This window comes from Paroedura picta, chromosome 12 (assembly GCF_049243985.1).
Source record: "Paroedura picta isolate Pp20150507F chromosome 12, Ppicta_v3.0, whole genome shotgun sequence".
NCBI classification, from domain to species: Eukaryota; Metazoa; Chordata; class Lepidosauria; order Squamata; family Gekkonidae; genus Paroedura; species Paroedura picta.
Window position 1 is genome coordinate 36,435,568 of NC_135380.1, and position 21,887 is coordinate 36,457,454.

Below are 21,887 nucleotides of genomic sequence, written 5' to 3' on the forward strand. Positions count from 1 at the left end.
CTCGGCGGTGGTTAGCATAAAGTGGTGAAATGATGAATGAAGCGAAATGATTACAACCTTCTAAATGATCATACAATTATCAGAAATTGTCATTAGTTTCATACTGGAGAGCAAGATCGGATATCTCTTTCTGTATTAAATGCTGTTTTTCATGTAACTTTTTACCTATAATGGAACATAGGGGAAATGGTTTATAGATATGCTAAGAAATTATGTTTTGACTAAGATTCTAGGTTGCTGTAACTTTACATCCTTGATAGAACTATGGGTGATAGCTTGGTCCAAGTGGACACCAGGAATTTAGAGAATAAAGATAAAGGAATCCCCTGTGCAAGCACTGGGTCATGTCTGACCCTTTGGGTGACACCCTCTAGCGTTTTCTTGGCAGACTCAGTACAGGGTGGTTTGCTATTTCCTTCGCCAGTCATTTACCGTTTTACCCCCCCCCCCCCCCCCCAGCAAGCAAGCTGGGTAATTTTACTGACCTCGGAAGGATGGAAGGCTGAGTCAACCTTGAGCCAGCTGCTGGGATCAAACTCCCAGCCTCATGGTCAGAGCTTCAGACAGCATGCCAGCTGCTTTACCACTTTGCGCCATAAAAGGCTCATTGTTTAGAGAATATGTTTTGTTTAATATAAACTTGAAATGATGTGCTGACCCAGTGACCTTATGCCACGTCAGGGGCTCCAGGGCTGGCCTGCAGACTTTGGGAGGTGGTCCTGGAGGTATCTCTGAAGGAGAGGCCTTATTGCATTGAACCCGCCCTATGATTTAGATATATACAATTCTGTGTAACCCTCTATTCTTTGTACAGATTTTTGATGAACAAGAGTTCCCTGGGACTTTTTCTTTTTGCTGCAACTAATTTTTTAAAAATTTCATTACAAAAAATTCCAGTCTGGAATGTTTGGGGGTAATTCACACTAGGCCCTTGGCCCAGGGGCAACTGGAGGAGGATGTAAGTCACTTTGGGGGGACCCCTTTGGGGTGAAAGGTGAGGTATGCCTGAATTAAAGAAGTGTTGCAATATACAAAATGTTTCAATTTCCCGTTTTCAATTTTTAATTCTTTTTCAGTGGTACAATTCTTAAATCTGTGGTGTCTTAATTTCCTCAAGTTTTTCATATAAATTGTCCCTCAGGCTCCAGATTTCATGAAGGTTTCCTCTCTGCTCCAAGGGTTAGGAAAAAAATTGTACATCCGGAATCAGTTTTGGTTTTTGATCTCTGTCCATTCCTTTTGCAACATTTTTTTATAATATAGGTATGAAGGAAATATCTATTAAAATTCAAGAAAAAAAAAACATTCTTATTATATTGTAAATAAAAACAAGGAAATATAGGGACAGCCATTGGTCAAATTTTTCTCCTTTTTTCAGACTCTCCATTTGACTAGCCTTCTTTTGTATGTTGAATTAAAGAGGTGGCTGTTTTTCAGTGGCTGAAGTTGGCGTTTCTGTGGCTCCTTAGACAGGAGGAAGGCCTCCGACTTTGCTGAGCAAAATGGTACAGCATGGCAATTGAATCAAATGTGACAGATCATAATCAGCGATAATGGCAACATGCAGCTTAAAAAATTCTGTGTCAGCTCATCGCTAAACACAATGCCGACCTTGAGGGATCTTTCTTTTGATTCCACAAGGCTCTGCTTTTGTTCCTAGATGTACCCTCGGTTGAACAGAGAATTACATTAGGCAGAGAACACAACTCTGGCTCCCATTGGGAAGTGGGTCTTATTTTGATGCTGCTTCAATAGGAGCTTTAAAGAGGGCACTCCAAGGATCAAGGCGTTTGGATGATGGAGGCTGGCAAAGTTGAGGGCTCGTGGATGTGCTTAGTTGCCAATGCTTTGGAAGAAAACCATGGCAACCACAGTACCTGTGGGGAAAGCTTTGGCCTTTCTTTGATGACCTGCTCGGATGGGGTAACAATAAACCATGGATGGCTTGAGAGATACTTCCCCGCTTCTGTTTATCTGTCAAAGCTTTTACTTTCACTTTTTCAATTAATATGGATGGGCCACGCTGGGGTCCTTTGCAGTGGAATTTTATTACCTCGAAGCTGTGCAGTTTCCTTTGGGGTTTTGCGGCTTCATCTCTTGGCTAGGCATCCAAGCTTGTGTTTAGCTAGACTGGGCTTCCACCGTGTTGTGTGTGTCTCGCCAGGTTCTTTGAAATCTGCCAAGATCAGCCTCTTTAGGCTGCCCTGTACAATGAATCCTACAAAAAAAAAATCAATGCCTCCCTCCCTTTCCTGCATCCATCCATGTCCATCAGCCCCTCTGCAGGCATTTGCCTTTTTCTGCCAAGAGCTCAAGAAGAGAAGCGGTAGGAGAATCCATGTTAGAGTGCCTTTGACTTTCTCACCTCTGTTGTCTCAGGCCTGGAGTCCTTTGTTTTTGCTTGCTTTTCCCACCTTGCTGAAACTGAATCTTTAGTTCCTTGTTTTCTGTTTCCTTTCACCTAACTTCCCCTGTAAAAAAGTACACATTCTCCTCAGTTATCTGGACTTCAGTGCATCAGCATTGTATATATTAAGCATGGGCATTATGCACACAGATATCATGTGCATTGGGTTGGATCCAGTGACCCAGCAGCAGAAGGTGCAGTGCAGGCAGTCATAGGTTTTTCCAGCACTTCAGCTGTTCTTTCTGACCTTGAGAAAGTTAGTTAGCACTTACAGAAGAGCACACAGGTTCATTTGTTTGTTCGTTCCCAACTGAAGGGGAGGATCCCCTGGTTTTACAGCTCATCTCCAAACTAAAGAGATCAGTTTCCCTGGAGGAAATGAGTGCTTTGGAGCAGGGATAGTCAACCTGTCGTCCTCCAGATGTTCATGGACTACAATTCCCATGAGCCCCTGCCAGCATTTGCTGGCAGGGGCTCATGGGAATTGTAGCCCATGAACATCTGGAGGACGACAGATTGACTACCCCTGCTTTGGAGGATGGACTCCATCACATTATCCTCCACTGAGGTCCCTCCGCACCCTAAATCCTGCCTACTCCTGGCTCTACCCCCAAAGCCTCCAGGTATTTCCCAATTCAGAACTGGTAACTCTACAGCTTCCTCACCCATGGGCCTTACTCCACACAGATCCTGCACTACCCAGAAGCAATGTTCCTGGGGTTGGAGTGGGGTTGCCAATCTTCAGATGGTGGCTGGAGATCTGGAATTACAATCTTGGGGTGAAAGAGATCACCTGTTGAAAATAGCTGCTTTGGAAGGTCATCTCTGTGGCATTATACCCACTGATGTCCCTCTCTTCTTCCAACTCTGCCCTTCTTAGACTTCTCTCCCAAATCTCCAGGTATTTCACCATGCAAGTGAATCAACAAAACCACAGGAGACTCCGGAAGCCTATTATGTAAGCCAGTGCATACTGAATAATGATTTTGTAAATGACAAAATCCACAGTTATTTTGTAGTACATTGACAGCTGGCATTTGGTTGAGGAATTTGGCAGCTGAGACTTTTGAGTCATGACCTATAAACACAAGTGCCTGGTATAACTGAAAGCAGCCTGGGCCTTTTACAAACTGCCGATAGGCAGCCATCAGGTAATTACTGAAAGGCACAAACATTCAAGACTGTGCGGGTGCATATTTCACTCTGGGAACATTGCAAAGGATCCCCAGGCAACTCAAAGCCGATTAGACTGTGATAAAACCTTGAAGACCGGCATGAGGAATCCAGGAAGTCTTTTGCCTCCAGTACCATGTGTGATTGACACCAGCCTGAAGGTGGGGCCTCATTTGGAATGCTGTGTAGTTCTGCTCACTGGATCTCACAAACAGCACTGAAGAAATGGATAAAGCAGAGGAGGGCAACCAAGATCATTAGCAGTTTAGAGCCAAAAACCTAGGACTTGACGGCATCCCATGAAAATGATGGGCAGTAGGTTCAGGTCACAAGGAAATACGACATTACACAGAAAGTGATTCAAATGCAGAATTTGTTGCCAGAGGATGTCAGGATGGTCATGAGAATAAAGGGGAGTAGATAGATTTATGGAGGGTAAATCTATCAATGGCTACTAGCCATGGTAGTTGATCGGAACCTCCACATTCAGACACACTGAATCCTAGAGCCAGGATCCTAGTCCATGAAAATCTAGACTACCACCCACTTAGCGGCCATCCAGTTTTTGTTGCACTTTTCCTCCAATGTTGTGCTAAAGCAGGTTTAGTGAAGATCACAGAAAAGCAGGGAAAACCAGGAGGTGCCAGAAAATGCCATTATGCTATGCGGACGTGAAGGAGAACCTGCTTCCCAGTAGCATCTGGGCTGGGGCAACAGCACCTGCAGAGGTGCCCTCTGAATTCATGCTGCCCTGGGTTCTGCTTACACTGCTAGAGTCCCCCCAAATCCCTTGCTTCCCTAGAGAACAAACACTTCAATGCCAATTTTGCTTTTGGAGCATGATTATAGCAAGTTCAGTCAGAACTGAGGTTTATGATCCCACAGCGAGTGTTCCCAAACTAGAGACATCAGTTCCCCTGGAGGAAATGGCTGCTTTGGAGGGTGGACAGTGGGGGCGTGCCCAAGAATCCCTGACAAAGAGCAACAGGCGGGGGGTGGGGGGCGGGCATACCTATCCAACCGCCCCATTGCTTTGTTGAAGAAGCAGAAACAGAAGCAAAAGCACAAGGACAAAAACAAACAAAAGCACAAGCAGAACAAGAAGAAGAGGAGAGGAAGAGGAGGAGGAGTCATATCCATGGTGAGTGTTCCTAAACTGAATATTCCCAGCCTACCAAGGCGGTAGAGAATGGGGGGAGGTGATGTATACTTCAGACCCCCCCCCCACCGGGTCATTATCTTGTTGTTACTCTTACTGTTGTTACCACATCAACATAAACCGAATTAATTGTATTGTTCCCATTTCATGTAAACTGTCCTGAGCCTTTGGGGAAGGCAGTATATAAATAAATGAAATAAATAAATAAATAAAAATAGAGTATCAAGGTCCTCAGTCCATGGATTAATCAGAGGTGTGTTTTTATTTTTGCCATGTTGTAATATCTTTTCAGTGTGCCAATCTAACAGCAGTAGAAAGGACAGAGAGAGTCCATTTTGTTGGCTATTTCTTAGCCTCCAAGAATTTAAAATTACATAAGCTTCTCCACAATTCAATGAACTTTCTAATACAGAATTGATTGAGTAATAACTGCTTCCCAGAAAAACCAAATGACTGAATACATCCAAAGTATATGTTTAAGGCAGTGGTCCCCAACCTTTTTATTACCGGGGACCACTCAACGCCTTTTACTGAGGCCCGGTGTGGGGGGGGGTAGTTTACTCCTCTACTCTCAACCACTACCCTAGCGCTTTCTGATCGCTATGGTAATGTTTAAACATCCCTTCAAAATAAGATACAGACACGCCACAACAATGAACATAAGGAACATTTTATTTTCATGGAAATTTTAACTCATGACAATGACAAATCAATGGGAACCCTGAGCTTGTTTCTCTGCAACAAGATAGTCCCATCTGGGAGTGATGGGAGACAATGACACCCGAAGTGTGTTGTAAAGGGCCGGGGGAGATGAAGTAAAGGGCTGGGGGGGGGAGAGAAGGCGTCCTTCGATGCCCACCTCCAATTAGTTGAAGGACCACATGTGATCTGCAGCCCACAGGTTGGGGATCGCTAGTTTAAGGGACGTGTCCTGTGAGTTACAACGGCAGCAGTTAAACACTTCACTCACTCCTTTGATAAAGGTGTCCAGGATATCCTATCAGGACAAAGTTTTTCACAATCAGAGTAGTTCAGCAGTGGAATAGGCTGCCTAAGGAGGTGGTGAGCTCCCCCTCACTGGCAGTCTTCGAGCAAAGGTTGGATACACACTTTTCTTGGATGCTTTAGGATGCTTTGGGCTGATCCTGCGTTGAGCAGGGGTTGGACTAGATGGCCTGTATGGACCCTTCCAACTCTATGATTCTAAACATAATTTTCTGCTGAATGAATCAAATCTTAAGATCCATGGAGAGAGCCAGTATAAAAATATCCCATTGCTCCGGTGAAACAAGCAACCTTATTCTTTTCAATCCTGAGACTCTGCATATTTCTTAATTAACATCAAATATTGATAGACAATTACCATAGGTTTTGTTTTCTGTCTTGATTCAGTTAGAGCTTCCAGGAGATAGCTCTCTCAGAACTGTAATCCCACAGAGTCATATTCAGATAGCAACCAATGTTGCCATTGCCAATACTGCAAGTCATGACTATATCTCAGCTAAAAAAATGACAAACTCATCCACATATGTCCATTGGTCCAATGCAAAAATACAGTACGAGTACCTAAAAACTGGACCACTTGCTGCCTTTCCATGAAAAATATTTGAGGAAACTAACAGCATTTTTAAAACAAAATATTAAAATCTTATATAAATAAAACAAAGTAATATTAAAGTAGCCAAATAAATACAACGTTAGATGGTTTTGATGCACAATCTATACTCTGGACAAGAGGCCACTATAATGTCAGAAGGTGATCACCTGCACCAGTCCCTCACCTAAAACTGGCCTGATTTTATTAGTTTCTAACCTACCTACATGTTAGAAATACAGGGACAGAGCATAAAGCTTCCTGGCTGGTTGGCCTGTAAGAGGCTGGTTGGCCTGAAATTGGACAAGTACTCTTGGTCTCCTTTCTTATAAAATGGTAAAGGTATCCCCTGTGCAAGCACCGGGTCATGCCTGACCCTTGGGGTGACGCCCTCTAGCGTTTTCATGGCAGACTCAATATGGGGTGGTTTGCCAGTGCCTTCCCCAGTCATTACCGTTTACCCCCAGCAGCAAGCTGGGTGAGTACCGACCTCGGAAGGATGGAAGGCTGAGTCAACCTTGAGCCAGCTGCTGGGATTGTACTCCCAGCCTCATGGGCAGACAGCTTCAGGCAGCATTTCTGCTGCCTTACCACCCTACGCCACAAGAGGCTCTTTATAAAATGGTACTATTATAGTATATCTCTCAGTGGATGGCATAACACCTGTCAATTTCTGTTTGAAAAGCTCTGGGGGAATTAAATTTGTACTGGGGGCTTTCCCATTCTTTACTTAAGAAATTCTGTCTATAGGCATGGCGTGGTGCCAGTACCACAAATCTGATTCTTTAGGGAAAATCCAACCCAGCAGGAGGAGCTTAAATCTCAGTTTTGGCAGAGAGGGATGGGGCGCACTGTCCTGGGTGCCGAATTACCATAAATTTCTCTTCCAGTCTTGCTATGGCTATCAAAGGTTTTTCCCAATGGCCTTTCTTGGGCTTCTTTAATTAATTTTATCTTTTTAAATAAAGTTCCGCTTAACTGACTATTCTGCTGCTGATTTACTGCAAAAAGAGATTGGGGCAGGCCAGCAGCTCATGAAAATAGGTATAATTCCATTGAGGTCAATTAAGACATTGATTTAATGATTTAGGGGAAAGAGACTAACCACACTGTTTCATTTCAAATGGGATCTTTTTTAAAAATGTCCTCAGGCAGGGCAGGGGGAAAGAGTCTTTAATGGAAAAAAGGGCTTTACGTAAATCACATTATTTTCCCTTCTCATGTCACGGTTGCCTGGATTGGCAAGAAAAGAGAAAAATTACATGGGTTTTATATAATGCTGACCTGCCTCAGCTCACAAATTGGGGAAGAATGCAATAAGGAATTTGTCAGATCAATATCGTATTTGCAATGCTAGACCTGCAGAGCTGACTTTTTTTGTTTTTGCTTTTGGAATTGCTACGGTCCAAAGAAATCCAGATGCTTTTTAATTAACCCAAACTTTGCAGGGAACAGTGATGTTGCAGCACAAAAATTCCAAGAACAGCATTTTTAAAATAAGTACCAGAGCAGATTGGAGCATCTAATTTTAGTGTATAGACTATTTAGGTAGAACTTCCCTGCTGTTTCTCAGGACTTAGGGGTAGGTTTCAAATGGTCCACGTCTTGTTCTGTCCTGTAAAACAAAGAAGACTCTCGGGGAAAAGGGCCTCTTAGCATTATTAAAAACTAGGTTTAGGGTGAACCACAAAGAATCCACATGATTGTTTTTTTTAAGTTTTTTTTAAAAATTAGAATATATGTTTACAGCATTTTAATCTTTCCTTTCTGCCACCAGTGAACCCAAGACAGCTCACAAAAAAGTTTAACAAAACAAAAACAAATTGTGGCAAGAGCGAAGCTTGGCTATCCATATTTTCCATTTGAGAAGCAGAAAATGGTGTGCAATATTGGCTAATTCCCTCCCGCCCTCACTGCTTCTAGGGACCCATATGGGCACTATTTTGAACGGGCACATTAGCTGCTGTGCATGGAGGAAGGCTGGGCATTTTGTTTCTGCAAGTACTGCTCCACTCTGCTTAAATCAGATCCCTGCCAGAATATGGTTCACTTTTGACCAATCAGAAAAGGAGGGAGAAGTTCATGCCAATCCTCCCAAAAGGTCCAGGCCAATGAACTGTATGGGTTTTGCACTTGGCACTTTAGGCTTTGTGTGCAAAGACAGGAACAGGGTGCATAAGCGGCAGGCAGGTTGCCAAAGTCCTTTGAGCCATGTGCAGTAGATGACGGAGGGGATGTGAGGGAAATGGGACATGAAGCATAGGTAGTTTTTTTTTCTACTGTCCTCTCTCCACCCATATGTGATTCATGACCTGGCAACTTGCCATGTGTCAGCTCCTCAGAATTTACAACAGGTTGTGACATGGAGTTTTGGACAATTAAGATTCTAGGCATGCCAGTGGGAATCCCCTGGAATGATCTAATCTCCAGACTAAAGAGATCAGTTCCCTTGGAGAAACCCTTTGGGGGGGTGGATTGTACTCCACTGAGCATTGTACTCATAGCATTGTACTCCACTGAGGTTCCACTCTACCCCAAATCCCACCCACCCCTGGCTCCTCCCCTAAAATCTTCAGGTATTTCCCAACCCAGAGCTGACAACCCTGTAAGAGCCTCATAAGATGTGCCAAAAACAGTAGATAGCATCAGGAAGCTCATGCAAGATGGGCTTCCCCTGGATCCGTTCCAGCTTGTCTTGTGGGAATGTGATGCCCAAACTTGATCAAGGAAGCAAGCTTACTATACGTAATAGTATGAAAAAAAACAAGGCAGGTTTTATCTAGCACTGGAGAAAGTTGTTAATATACGGTTAGCACTCAACGGCCAATGGGCGAGAAGGAATAAATACTCATTAGCTAAAATAATTGGTAGGTTTCATAGCAGTGTGCAAGTTTCTGCTTGTGTCAGAAGCTCTGCAAGCTCCTGCACCAGTTCTTGCCGTCTGTAAATACGCTGTTGGCTTCAGTTATTTTGCAGAATTCTCCAGCCGTGAGCTGTCAGAAGTCCTGGGGTGAATGGAAGACATTGAAGCCGACCTTTGGATGCAACTTCCTTTGAACATGGCCAAGAAGGGGAATCCACATTGGAGAATTCACATGGCAGTGAATGACTGCAATGAAAGATCACAATAACTGTAAGTTTGGGATAGTGGTTAGAGCGTTTGATTAGGATGTGTGGGAGCTGGGCTCCAAATCCCTCATTCAGTCCGGAAGCTCAGTGAGTGATCTTTGAATCAATCATTCTTGGTCAGCCTAACCTACTTCAGAGCCAAGTTTATAACTCTGAGCTGTCTGTGTGAAGGTAGATTCAGGTAGGTAGCTGGGCTTGTCTGGAAAAGCAGAATGGAGTCTGAGCAGAACGGAGCACTGTTGCCAAGTTGTTGTTGTTGTTGTTAGGTGTGAAGTAGTGTCCAACTCATCGCAATCCCATGGACAATGATCCTCCAGGCCTTCCTGTCCTCTACCATTCCACAGAGTCCATTTAAATCTGTACTGACTGCTTCAGTGACTCCATCCAGCCACCTCATTCTCTGTCGTCCCCTTCTTCTTTTGCCCTCAATCGCTCCCAGCATTAGGCTCTTCTCCAGGGAGTCCTGGAGAAGTAGGGACAGTTATTTAACAGAGCACCAGTCCATTGCAGATCTGCCTTGCCCGGAACGTCAGGGTTTGCTCTCTGAAATAGCTGAATTCAGACTGGATGCATGGATGGAGTCTTACCTGAAGAATCGTGGCTAATGATACTAATTTTTGTCAGTTAACTACAGGAGGCATAAAACTCACGTTAGCTTACGTGTTAGCTTTTGCGTGGTATTCCTTGGAGTTCTCTAGGATTGCCAGGTCTACTACTCTGGGCAGGAGTCCTTTCTGGCTGTACATCATCCCCCCAAACTCACTCCAACCCAGAATAGCATCACTTCTTAGCACAACATGCTGACATCGCCCCAAAGTGGTGTAGGAACATCAGGTCCATCAGGAGTCTGTGTATGTGTGATACTCTGGTTTGGGGATCAGACTCTGATTTGAAGCACGACAGACACCCTGTGAGGTAGGTGGGGTGTAGAGAGCTCTGAGAGAACTGTGACTGGCCCAAGGTCACCCAGCTGGCTGCATGTGGAGGAGGAGTGGGGAATCAAACCTGCTTCTCCATATTGGAGGCCGCTGCCCTTAACCACTACACCAGTGCTTCTCAACCTGGGGGTCGCTGGCGAATGCTGGCAGGGGCGCCTGGGAATTGTAGTCCATGGACATCTGGAGGGCCGCAGTTTGACTACCCCTGATCTAGGAGGTTTGAGTCCAAATTCCTACTCTGCTATGGAAACTTGCTGGGTGACTGGGGCAGTCCCCACCCTCTTAGCCTGCCCTACCTGAAAACTTTCAGGCAAAGATAACGTGAAGGAGGAGAAAACAGCATCAGCTGAGTTAACTCCCCTGGGGGGAGAAAGACAGGGTCGAAAACCAAGTAAAATAAATAAAATAAATAAAATGCCTGAGTGGAAATAATTTGACGGAAGAGCTCTTCTGTGTGTTGGCAGAGTTTTCAATATGCATAGGAGGGGAAGAACACCAGCTATTTAAAGACTAAAATTGTCTTACTGAGAACAAAAATGGCTACGTAAAGAAGAGAGGAGAGAGAGTTCTAACTGTCTAACTGTTGTTCGGGAGGCAATCAGGGAGGATGTGCACTCAAAGGAGCAGAAGCTCTCCAACTAAGCCGATCAGGACACAGGAGGAGGTTATTTGAAAAAATACCAAGAATTTCTCAATCGAAATATGCTAACTACGTATCTCGTCTCCTGTAGGAGGCATTTAATGCTATTGAATCATGCACGCTATAGATATTCCAACATTACACAGAGACACACAGGACAACTTTGTCCCCCCTGCCCCCCTTCCCCCCCCAGTGGGGATTGTGTGCCGATTAGGAAATGCCCAGAAACAGGACTCTTTGTGGGGTTTTTTTGTGATTGTATAGGAAGCATGTCCCTTCCAGCATTCTACAGAGCTGTTTTCCCTTCAACACTCCACTCCCTCCATTACACCTCTGCTTGTCACATGTAGAACAGCCAGTTTGAAAAAAAAGAACCTGGCCCCTCACTGCTCTGCCTGTGGATTGATCCCAGCATGGGAAGAAGATGATTACCTGTTCTTTGCTGCCAATCACGCTGTTGCTAAGAGTACAACTGCAGGGGCTGGCTGTATAGCCAGCCGCTGTAGCTGTCATTTTGTGTTTAATCAGCAGTAACCTGCTGTGCGCAGCCTTCAAAAGCAGAGGGACATTAAGCCGCCGATCACAATGGTGTCCCTTTTCATGTTGTCTACACAGTGGAAGGAAAGCTGGTGCACTTTAACGAAGGCATCCTCCAAAGCCCAGGTAGGAGCAGGGCTGCTCTGAGGACAGGGACAAAACAACCAAAGCAACAGGGATTCTCTGATAAACAGGTATTCTGAACCATCTCTGTGCTTGCTTTTCATGTAGTCAAACTTGTCACCCGTCCGTCAAGAAGCTCCGAGCAACATACATGGCTGTCCCAACAGTTCTGTGAGGTTGGTTAGGCTGAGAAGGGGTGATCTCAAGGTCAAGCGGTGAGATTTGTGGCTGAAAAGTGATTCAAATCAGGGCCTATTCTGGTCCTGAGTATCAGAAAACCGGGGCTGTTCAGAGGAAACAGACTAGTGGAGAGAGCACAGGACATATGATATTACCATTAGGGGAAAGAAGCTCCAAAATTGGATTGCCTGGTTCACTTTTGATACCAGCAAGGGGCGTGGGGGAAGTGGAGTGACTGGATCCAGGCTGGGTGAGGATGGAGCTAGGGTTGTTAACTCTGGGATGGGAAATACCTGGAGACTTTGGGGGTGCAGCTGGGAGGGGGTGGGGTTTGGGGTGGGGAGAGACCGCAATGCAGTATAATACTATGGAATCCTCCTCCAAAGTGGTTATTTTCTCCAGGGGAACTGGTCTCTTCAGTTTGCAGATGAGCTATAATTTGGGGGGGGGGGGGTGGATCCTCAGGTTCCACATGAAATTGGCATCCCTAGGTGGAGTCCACCCTTACACAGCATCTGTTTTCTCCAGGGGAAATGATCTCTGTAGTCTGGAGATGAGATGTGAAGCCAGAGGAATCCCCAGGTCCCACCTGGAGATTAACTTCCCTAGTCCAACACTGTCTTCTAGCAACGTATCTGAATTTTGCAAATCTAAGTTTGGAGTTACTCTGACAGGTCCTATATATCCTGGAAAGAACTGTATGTCCTTTTCCCAAGCAAGATAAAACATTTGGCAGAAAATTTAATATAAAGACTGGGAAAACATGTTACCACCCTCAAATATTGCAAAAGAAACAAATTCCGTGGGAAGACTAGCAAAGACAATAGATGGGATGAGAAGACCTCAAATACGGGAAAGGTTTTGTCTTGGCTTGAAGCCCTGCTGGGTGATGTCCTTGTGAGGAAGAAACCAAAACTGAGGATTTGGCAAGCACATGACTGCATTCCTTTGCAGGCCACTGGCCTTGGCCAGGCCTAAGAGGAGGGGAAAGCATTCAAGACATTAGCCCCGGTCTTCTCTTTGCCTAAACCCACCCCCCCCCTTTCCTGCCCCCGTCCTTCTGGTATTTTCCCATTTCTTTGGGAAATGATCCTGTGGGAAAGACTCTTCATCTACTTGTCTTGAGAGGAAACCAGCAGTCTTGAGAGGAAATCAGCAGGAGCTGGAGGCTGATGCCAGAGCAGAGAGGTAATCTGTAGGCTGTCCCCCCCCCCCCCCCTCTTACTTATATCTGATCATTTTGAGGCTGCAGAAGGGGCTGAATCACCAGCAAGAGAGGATTAGTTTAGCGACTGAGATAAAATTCCCCCCCCCCCCCCCACCCCAAAGGATGGTCCTTTCCCACTCTCCTCAAGCTTCAGATTCCCTGGCTCTTCCTTCCAATGAGTTCATGTTGATTGGGCTGCTACGGTGGGCATAGGGCAGGAAAGAAAACAGGGGAGCGTTCCAGAATCAGGCCTAGGTTGCTTGTCGGCTCTGGTTTGGGAAATGTGTGTAGACTTTGAGGGTGTAGGCGGGAGTAGTGGTGGGGAGGGACCTCAGTGGAGTATAATGCTATGGAGTTCCCCCCCTCCAAAGCAGCCATTTTCTCCAGGGAACTGATCTCCAGACTGATAAAGGTAAAAGTAAAGGTATCCCCTGTGCAAGCACCGAGTCATGTCTGACCCTTGGGGTGACGCCCTCTAGCGTTTCTATGGCAGACTCAATACGGGGTGGTTTGCCAGTGCCTTCCCCAGTCATTACCGTTTACCCCCCAGCAAGCTGGGTACTCATTTTACTGACCTCGGAAGGATGGAAGGCTGAGTCAACCTTGAGCCAGCTGCTGGGATCGAACTCCCAGCCTCATGGGCAGAGCTTTCAGACTGCATGTCTGCTCCCTTACTAGTCTGCACCACAAGAGGCCTCTAGACTGGAGATAAACTTTAATTCCAGGGGAACCCAGATCTTACCTGGGGACTGGCATTTCTAGGCCAAGGATAGGCAGGTGGGGCAAGTTATGATTTATTGAATTCATTTGTGCCCTGCATTTCTCTCTAATGGAGACCCCAATTGGCTGAAATTATTCCCGTGTCCTCCATTGTATCCTCCCAATGACCCTTCAGGGTAGGTCAGTGAATCTTCTAGGGCAGAGGTAGGGACTGCAACCCACATCTCCCTGATGGACATTCTTTGGCAATACACCGCACAAGCAGTGGACATAGGGATTGGGGAAAAAAGCCACTTGAGATACTTTTTGAAGATTTTCCTTTGAATTTTCGTAAATCCTAGGTCTAAAAACTGACAACCCCCCACCCCCTGCTTCCAGTGCTTCTTTTCCTTTCAATTTGAGCCCCTACATGCATTGTACAGATGTCAGCCTCCAGGAAGCAGCTGGGGATCCCCTGGTATTACAGCTCTTTCCCAGACTATTGCGATCAGTTCCTCTGGAGAAAACAGCTGCTTTGGAAGGAGGGGGGGACTCTCCAGCATGGGACTCCACTGCGGCCCCTGCCCTCCTCAGCTTCAGCTTCCCTACCTAGATCTGGCAGTCTTAATGAGCTGTCATGTTAATTGTTTAAAATGAGTCGTATTTTGGCCACCGTGCTCCTTTTGGGTTGGCACAGTGGCTTGCATTCAGCGTTGGAGCGGCCATTTTAGTTTCCCTCTGGAAAGGCTCGTGCCATTAGACAAATGGAGGCTGACCTTTGTACAGAGCAAGGTTTCTGCAGGTCCCTTGGCAGCCTTCAGTGTACAGATTAAGGGATGGCAGGACGTTCCTAAGACAGGAGACATGAAAGGAACAAGGTCTAGCTCCTGGCCATAGATCTCATCTCACCCCACCTCATTTAAATACCCCAAATTGCTCCCATTTCTGATTGCCCTCCTCTGAGGGGACTGGAATGAAGTATGAGAATGCCCTGTGTAACATAACCTGTACAATGCTTATTACTGAATGTACAGGAGTGGCTGATTAGCTAATGACCTAGTTTCGGATGTGTCGTGCTAACTGTATAAAAAAAAACCCTGTGTTTTTTTATGTGGGCACTTGATTTGGGAAAAGAGTCTCAGTGTCACTAGTTAATTGGCTTATACTGGCTGCAGCCATTAAAATGATATCTTGAAGGAATTCTCTGGCCTGATGTGGATGATTTGGATTCCTCCGACCCCCTCCCCCCAACGTATACAAACAAAGAGGACCTTCATGCTGGGGACAACCTCCATGTTGATATGGTGTGATCCTTGGAGACCTGGTCAAAACCAGGAGCCATTTAAAATCAGTTTTGTGTTAATGTGCTGCTTTTATAGATCTAGAGGTTGGGGGCATATAGGCAACTGTAGGCAGAATTACTGCTTATCTCCAGTGGTCAGTTCCCCTAGAGAGAATGGATGTTTTGGAGGGAGGATTTTGTGGTATTATACCCCTCTGGGGTCCTTGTTTTCCCCAGGCTCTATCTCTAAACCTCCAGAAGTTTCCCAGCCTGGATCTGGCAACCCAACCCCACATCCCTTGCCAATGGCCAGGAGATCCTGGATATCCTGGTTTTCTCTTGCCTTTGCATCAAACTCCCGGGAAGCAATAGAAGTGGTCAACCAGTGTTTGGAGACACTGAAGGACTGGCTGAAGGTTTATTAATAAACTTTGGCTTCATCCAAGCCAGACAGAAAATGTGGAGTGAGAAATGAGGCTGATCCAACCCCTGGACTAATTTGTTGAAAAGACCCTGTTCAGGCGACCTCAAGATCCCACCACTGGATCACAAGATCCCACCACTGGACCCAGGGCAAAGCTCTGTTGGAGCGATGAGGAGCAAAATTCATTTCTCCTGGAAGGCCAAATACATTCTACTCTGTCCTGGCCAACCAAGCTTTGGAATGCAATAGAGATAAGTGGTCAAAACAACTTCACGAAGCAACTGGATGGAAAGTTAGGAAAGCGAGATAAAATAGGATAGATACAAAGCTGTGCAAAAATGTTGATATCTCTGTATTTAAAAAGTGTGCAGTCAACATCAGAGAAACCTCACTGCATCCCAAAGACTTTGTGGTGTTTTAGGGCTTGCTGACAGTGGCTTCAGCCTTTGCAGGAAGCCCAAGCAAGATGCCTGCAGGGCCAGGTGCCTGGTGGAAGCTGCTGGCCTTATGTAAGCTTATGAATTGACCAACCAGCCAGGCTGTGAGTGCCATGCACAACAGCCCAGGTGAGAGAAAAGAGCCTAGTACTTAAGGAAGAGGTGTGACACAGGCATAATGCTGAAGGTTGGTGGGGGAGGCTTGCAAAGTTGGGTGAGCCAGAGGCTGCTAACCCACTGAGCCAAATGTGCACGGGTCCTCTCCTCTCTCCCTCCCCGGGCAGCACAGAGAGGACGAAATAAGAGGCAAAGTCAGAAATGCATGCACGCTCCCCACATGCCAGGGCTACCTTATGTCACAGTTTGAATGGAAGCAGAGTAGGGCAAGGGTTAAGGTGAGGAACAGGCATTCAGAAAAGAGCACTGGGGTTTCCTCCCGGCAGACACAGGCAGCAGATGTGCGCCTGTGTGGTCCATTATGCACATGTTGGATAATGCACTTTCAATGCGCTTTTGCAGCTGGATTGTCCTGTGCAGAACAGAATAATCTACTTTTCAAGTGCATTCAAAGTGCATTATCCAATGTGTGCATAATGAGCCTGTGCTTGCTCACAGGGAGGGATATTTTGGGTGGTCTGAGATTGCTGTGCTGCTGGGAGGAAAGAAAAGTCTGCAAAAGGCCCTTAAAGTGGAGCTGCCATTTTTGTTTTCAAAAGGACGCTATCTGTCAGATTTGGCCCCCTGGTTATTACTTCCTTCCCACATGATTTCTTTAACAGGGTGAGGAAATCAAGGTAATAGGTCTGGAGCGAGGGAGGGGTGGAGGGCAATGAGCAGGCAGCTGGACAGAAAACGAAACTGGAACTCTGTTGAATACCGGTGTCCTGGCAGCTTTGAAGGAGAAATTGCATGCGTGTGAGATATTTTGCAAGTTGACCTTAGCTGTGTGCAAAGAAAGACTCTTAGCAGCCACAAAAGAACCACTGGAGTCTAAAAGGCAGACATGCTGAATGTCCACGCCCCACCCACATACACGCCCCATGCCAGAATTTTACTCTTTCTCCTTTAGCAGAGAACTTCCTCTGCACGTTGGGCAACGTTTTTCAGCTTCCGTTCAATACCTCTTCTGTTACAATCACGCCTGCTTTGGCTGGCTGACCTTAATTACCAAGTGGGTGTAAGTATTCTTTCTGTGAAAGGCAACAGAATATCCCCCCCCCCCCAAAAAAAGAAGCAGAGTCGAGACAAGCACATCGTTTGCAAACTCCTGCCAACAATGGAATTGGAGAGTTTCACAAGTTGGTAAGTCTGAAAGCGAAACGAAAAGTCTAAAATTGTTATGGGCCAAGAAGTAAATTAGTCCGGGAGGCACAGAGGAGAAGGCTCTCTGTTTTTAACAGCCTGGGAAATTTGAAAGAAGGTGACCAATTTCCAGGTGGGTGCGGAAATCACCTGAAATTACAACTGATTGTCATTCCTCTGGAGAAAATAGCTGCTTTGGAGGATGGACTTTATGGCATTATACCCTGCAGAAGACTCTCCTCGCCCTAAACCCTGGTTCCTCACCCCAAATCTCCGGCCCTTTCCCAGCCCAGAGCTGGCTGCACTAATTGAAGGGATAATTATTTTTGAATAATCTGGACTCATCTGGCTCAAGACTAGGCAGGCTGAAGTTCAAATTCCTTCCTTACTGTCTGTTGTTTCCCTGCCTGTCTACCTAGCATAGTCTAATCAGAGCTGCATATTGTCACTAGCATTCTACTGTTAGAACTCAGCAGAGGCTGCCTGGAGTAATGTTTAAGAGTATCAGGCAAAGTTGGCCAAATTGGCCCTCTAGGGCTGATTCTGCACTTACTTTGTTTTTTCTGTTGTCGCTCCTGCTGAATTCAGATCGATTTGAACCCAAGTCTTCCTCCTTCCTACCCTCCCCCCCCCCACATTGAAGCAGAAAGTGTTCTGCACTTGATTGGGGAAGCTCAGAGCGGGGAGGGTAGCCAAGCACAGCAGGAGGCTCTTTCTTTTCCTGAATGAGAGGGGGGGGGAGAGGATTGGAGGCAGCAGCCTCACAGAGAACGAGGAGGGGGAAATAAATCCAAGAGGCAAATATCTGCAGAGAGCAGTGTGGACTTCTGGAGATTCCCAAATAAGGGCAAAAATAGCCTTGCATCCGGGAACCAGGAAGTCTTTGAACTGATGCACTGGCCAATCAGGGACAGACTGCTTTGCTATGTCAATGTTACAGGTACAGGCAGGAAGTTAATCTGCAAAATGCAGAACATCTACACTTATACTGGGGGCTTTAAAAGTGACCTATATCCACTTCTCGATATTGCAGGGGAAAGGTAGGGTCACCGCGGATCAATCATGGATGTTGCAGAGGGAAAATTTAAAGCTCCCCAAATCAAAATGGAAATCAAATACCGTGCAGAGTGGAGGGGTTTATTCTGGCCGGGAGAGGATAAAAAACAAAGTGCAGACTCAACTCAGATGTCCTGGTAATTGTAAACCATGAACATTTGGAGAGCCACAGTTTGGGTATCCCTAGACTAATGTCTAGGAGACCTATGTTGAAGCTTGCCTGGTGACCTCAAGCAAGTCTTTTTGGTCACCGTAACCTACCTTGCAGGGTTCTTGTAAGGCTAAAATAGAGAAGATGTGAGTCTTTTTTGGGGGGGGAGGAGGGAGAAAGGTGAAGCATAAATATCTAAATACATTCCAGTCATAGCATTGGGTTTTAATATGCAGTTCTCTGTAGCTGGTGTGGATTGGGGCCATGGTGCTGGAGAAGAAGGGGTTAACTCTGCTCTCCTTCCTTCTGCTGTTTACCTAGTCTGAAAGGCACATCTTCCTTCAGTGTACCTTTGTTGCTTTAGGCTGCTGTTTTACTTAAGCTGTTCCCAGTTAAAGAAATTCCTGGAGATTGGGGGTAGGGGTAGGGGTTACAGGAGGAGAGTATGGGGTATGGTGCCATAAACACTACTCTCCACAGCAGTCATAGGGAACTGACCACTGTTGTCTGAAGATCAGTTGTAATTCTGAGAGATCTCCAGCCTTTCTTAAATTTTTAGCTTTGAGAAACCCCTAAAATGTTCTTCAGGCTTCGATAAACCTCAGAAGTGGCACAATTGTGTGGAATATGGTTGAGAAGCATCACTGTGGACATGGGAGGAGGGAGGAGGAAGGAGGGGAGCTGCTTTTGTCTACCCAAAGGAGGCTCAAAGTGGTTTACAGTTGCTTTCCCTTCCCTCTCCCCACAACAGACACCCTGTGAGGTGGGTGAGGCTGAGAGAGCCCTGATATCACTGCTCGGTCAGAACAGTTTTATCAGTGTCGTGGCGAGCCCAAGGTCACCCAGCTGGCTGCATGTGGGGGAGTGCAGAATTGAACCTGGCATGCCAGATTAGAAGTCCGCACTCCTAACCACTACACCAAACTGGCTCTGATGTTGCTAAAACGAGTTCTGTTCTGCTGACCCCATGTGAACTGTTGTCGACTCATCTATTTTATTGAATGTGTTTTTAGATTTGTTTAGGCTTTTTGTGAGATACGTGTACTTTTATTGCAGTTTCCTCTATTTTTATTGTGCTCTTTAACGCTGTCCTATCCAGTTTTGATTTATTGGTTTTATGCTCAAGATCTTTGGTCATATGTGCTTAACAATAAAGGAAACTGCTAGTTCCTACCAGGGGAACAACCTTGGGGTGTTAACCCTTCCTTGCCCAACATCTTTGATACAGATTGGGGCCTCCCTATGGAGGTATTTTTAGAGCCCTCCCAAAATGAATGTCTAGAGTTCGTGTCCAGGAGTGTGCAAAATCCAGCCCAGAAAGCTGGCGGCACAGGCCGTGTTAGATGGCAGAATACTGTTGCCCAGCAAACGCCTGCTTTACTTCCTAGCTGCTTCTGCGCATGAGTATAACTTCCCTGTTTGTTTGAGAACTGCCTTTGACGGCACAACGCGGAATGGAGCGTTCGCTGTCTGTTTGGATTGTCAAACAGGAGCCAGCAGGCACATTGACTTCACCAAGATCTCTCTGTACTTCCTTCAATCCATTCTGCTACTTGCAGAGGGATCACTTAAGAGCAACCAGCATTTTACAACGGAGGAGGCCAATCCTAGGTATGTAGTGTGGCCCTGGGGTGTGGGTGGACAAGACCCTGCAGTGCAGATCCCCACTGGGCAACGAAGCTTAGGGAATGGGATTAGGCAAGTTACCCCCCTCTTAGCCTGACCTACTTTCTGGGTTTGTAAAGAGGAGGACAGAACAATTGGTCCTGATTTCATTTCATAATCATTTCTGTTTGGGTTAGGGAAGTCAGCCTACAATGGGACCACAGGAATCCCTTGGAGTTACAGACCAGTTCTCATGGATAAATTGGTTGCTTTGGGGGGTAGACTCTGGCATTGTACCCAGTGAGGTCTCTGTCCTCCCCAGGCTCCATCCCCAACTCTCCAGGAGTTTTCTAACCTGGACCCTGCAACCCTACCCCCTGCTAGGGAGGCCTGGTAATCCTAGATTCAAATCTCTGCTCCCCCTTCTCCCCTGCAATGCTGAGGTTGGACATTCACTGGAACAGGATGGGGGGCATTTGGGATTCATGTGGGAGGGGGATTGCTGATCAGCTTGTAGTCAGCAAGTAGAAATCCTCACACCTGCTGGATTCAATCCTTGGTTTGATATTTTGGTATTGTGGGATATTTACAATATGATTTATGCCCATATTATATACCAGGGTTTCTGAACCATGGTGCCAAGAAGGTCCTTCAATGGCATCACAGTAGGAGGCTTTTCAAAATGTTGGTTGGAGACAGCCCTCCCATGCTGTGCCTGCTGTTTTCAGCTCCAAGCAAAGAGGAAGGAAAAAGGATTGTTTAAATTTTGAAAATTACACTTATTTGGGCAGGTTGACCTAACCCCTCCTAAAGTGGCCAATGCTGAACCTGGAGGGGATGGGAAGGATGGGATTTACCTATGAAAAATTTTAAAATAATTGCTTTGACATCAGGTGCGTATTTTCACTGTGCTGGTGAAGGTAAGCTCAGCTTGTGGCTGACTCCTCCTCCTGTTGAAGCCATTTTGTCTCCACGCCCGCTACTCTGTCAGAATTCCAAAGGTGACCACAGGTGGGGTACACCTAACCTACAACATTTTAAACCTCAGCCTTCGTTCAAGAAGTGTAGGGCAGCATTTCTGGGTCTTCTTTGTTTTCTCCTCACAATGAGAACTGATTTGGAGTTTTGCAGCCTTGCTACTGTTCCAGCCCCAGATCACTGTGTTCATTTTGTTTTGCACTTGTGAAGATCAAATCAGTGGTTCTTTATTTCTATAATGTCTTCTGTTTTCTCATGCTCAGAAATAATTCCCTCCCCGTCCCCCAAAATGTTGTGCATCAACACATTGAAATGAATTGATGGAAGTACATCACTATCTGGAATTCTTCAGTGAAAAATGTCTTTGTATACAGCAGCCCTTTCCAACCTTTTGTCCATGGAGGTACTGCTGAAATATTTTTCAGACTTCAAGGTACCAGGAAGTGATGTCAGCTGCTCATGCCTCCCCACCATACAGGAAACCTCGGGTGGCAAAGGTTTAAATGGCCAGATCCCCTCCCCTTCCCATCCCCTCCAGGTTCAGCATTGGCCACTTTAGGAGGGGTTAGGTCAACCTGCCCAAATAAGTGTAATTTTCAATCTCTGATTGCCACTCAGAAGCCTTGCTGGACAAAAACTGTTGGTCCTGTCCACCTCTAAAAAACATTTGGTGGCTGCTAGGATATTGTGCCGGTACATTGGGGATCTCTGCTGTAAAGAGCAATCATAATCATGGTTAGATTATTGTTGATATGTTATGTGTTTAGACTGTTCTATGCATTACTCCTGCAATGTTATCTGTGAACCACCCTGAGCCATATGGGAAGGTGGTATAAAAATCTAATAAACAAACAAATAAATAAAAC

General features: G+C 45.8%; 1 protein-coding gene across 8 annotated transcripts in view; it reads left to right on the top strand.

The window, feature by feature from the left end:
- TMEM268 (transmembrane protein 268) overlaps nt 1-21,887 on the top strand; it is a 47,362-nt gene that overhangs the window by 4,765 nt on the left and 20,710 nt on the right. For 2 of the 8 annotated variants that reach the window (XM_077304956.1, XM_077304963.1), the window contains exons 1-2: nt 2,907-4,721; nt 9,299-9,466. The gene's annotated coding sequence lies outside the window, so the exon portion shown is untranslated. Of the gene's footprint in view, nt 1-2,906; nt 4,722-9,298; nt 9,467-11,655; nt 11,772-12,661; nt 13,069-16,511; nt 17,232-19,572; nt 20,050-21,887 lie in introns of those variants that run through there. The other 6 variants (XM_077304959.1, XM_077304957.1, XM_077304958.1 and 3 more) reach the window with 6 other exon arrangements.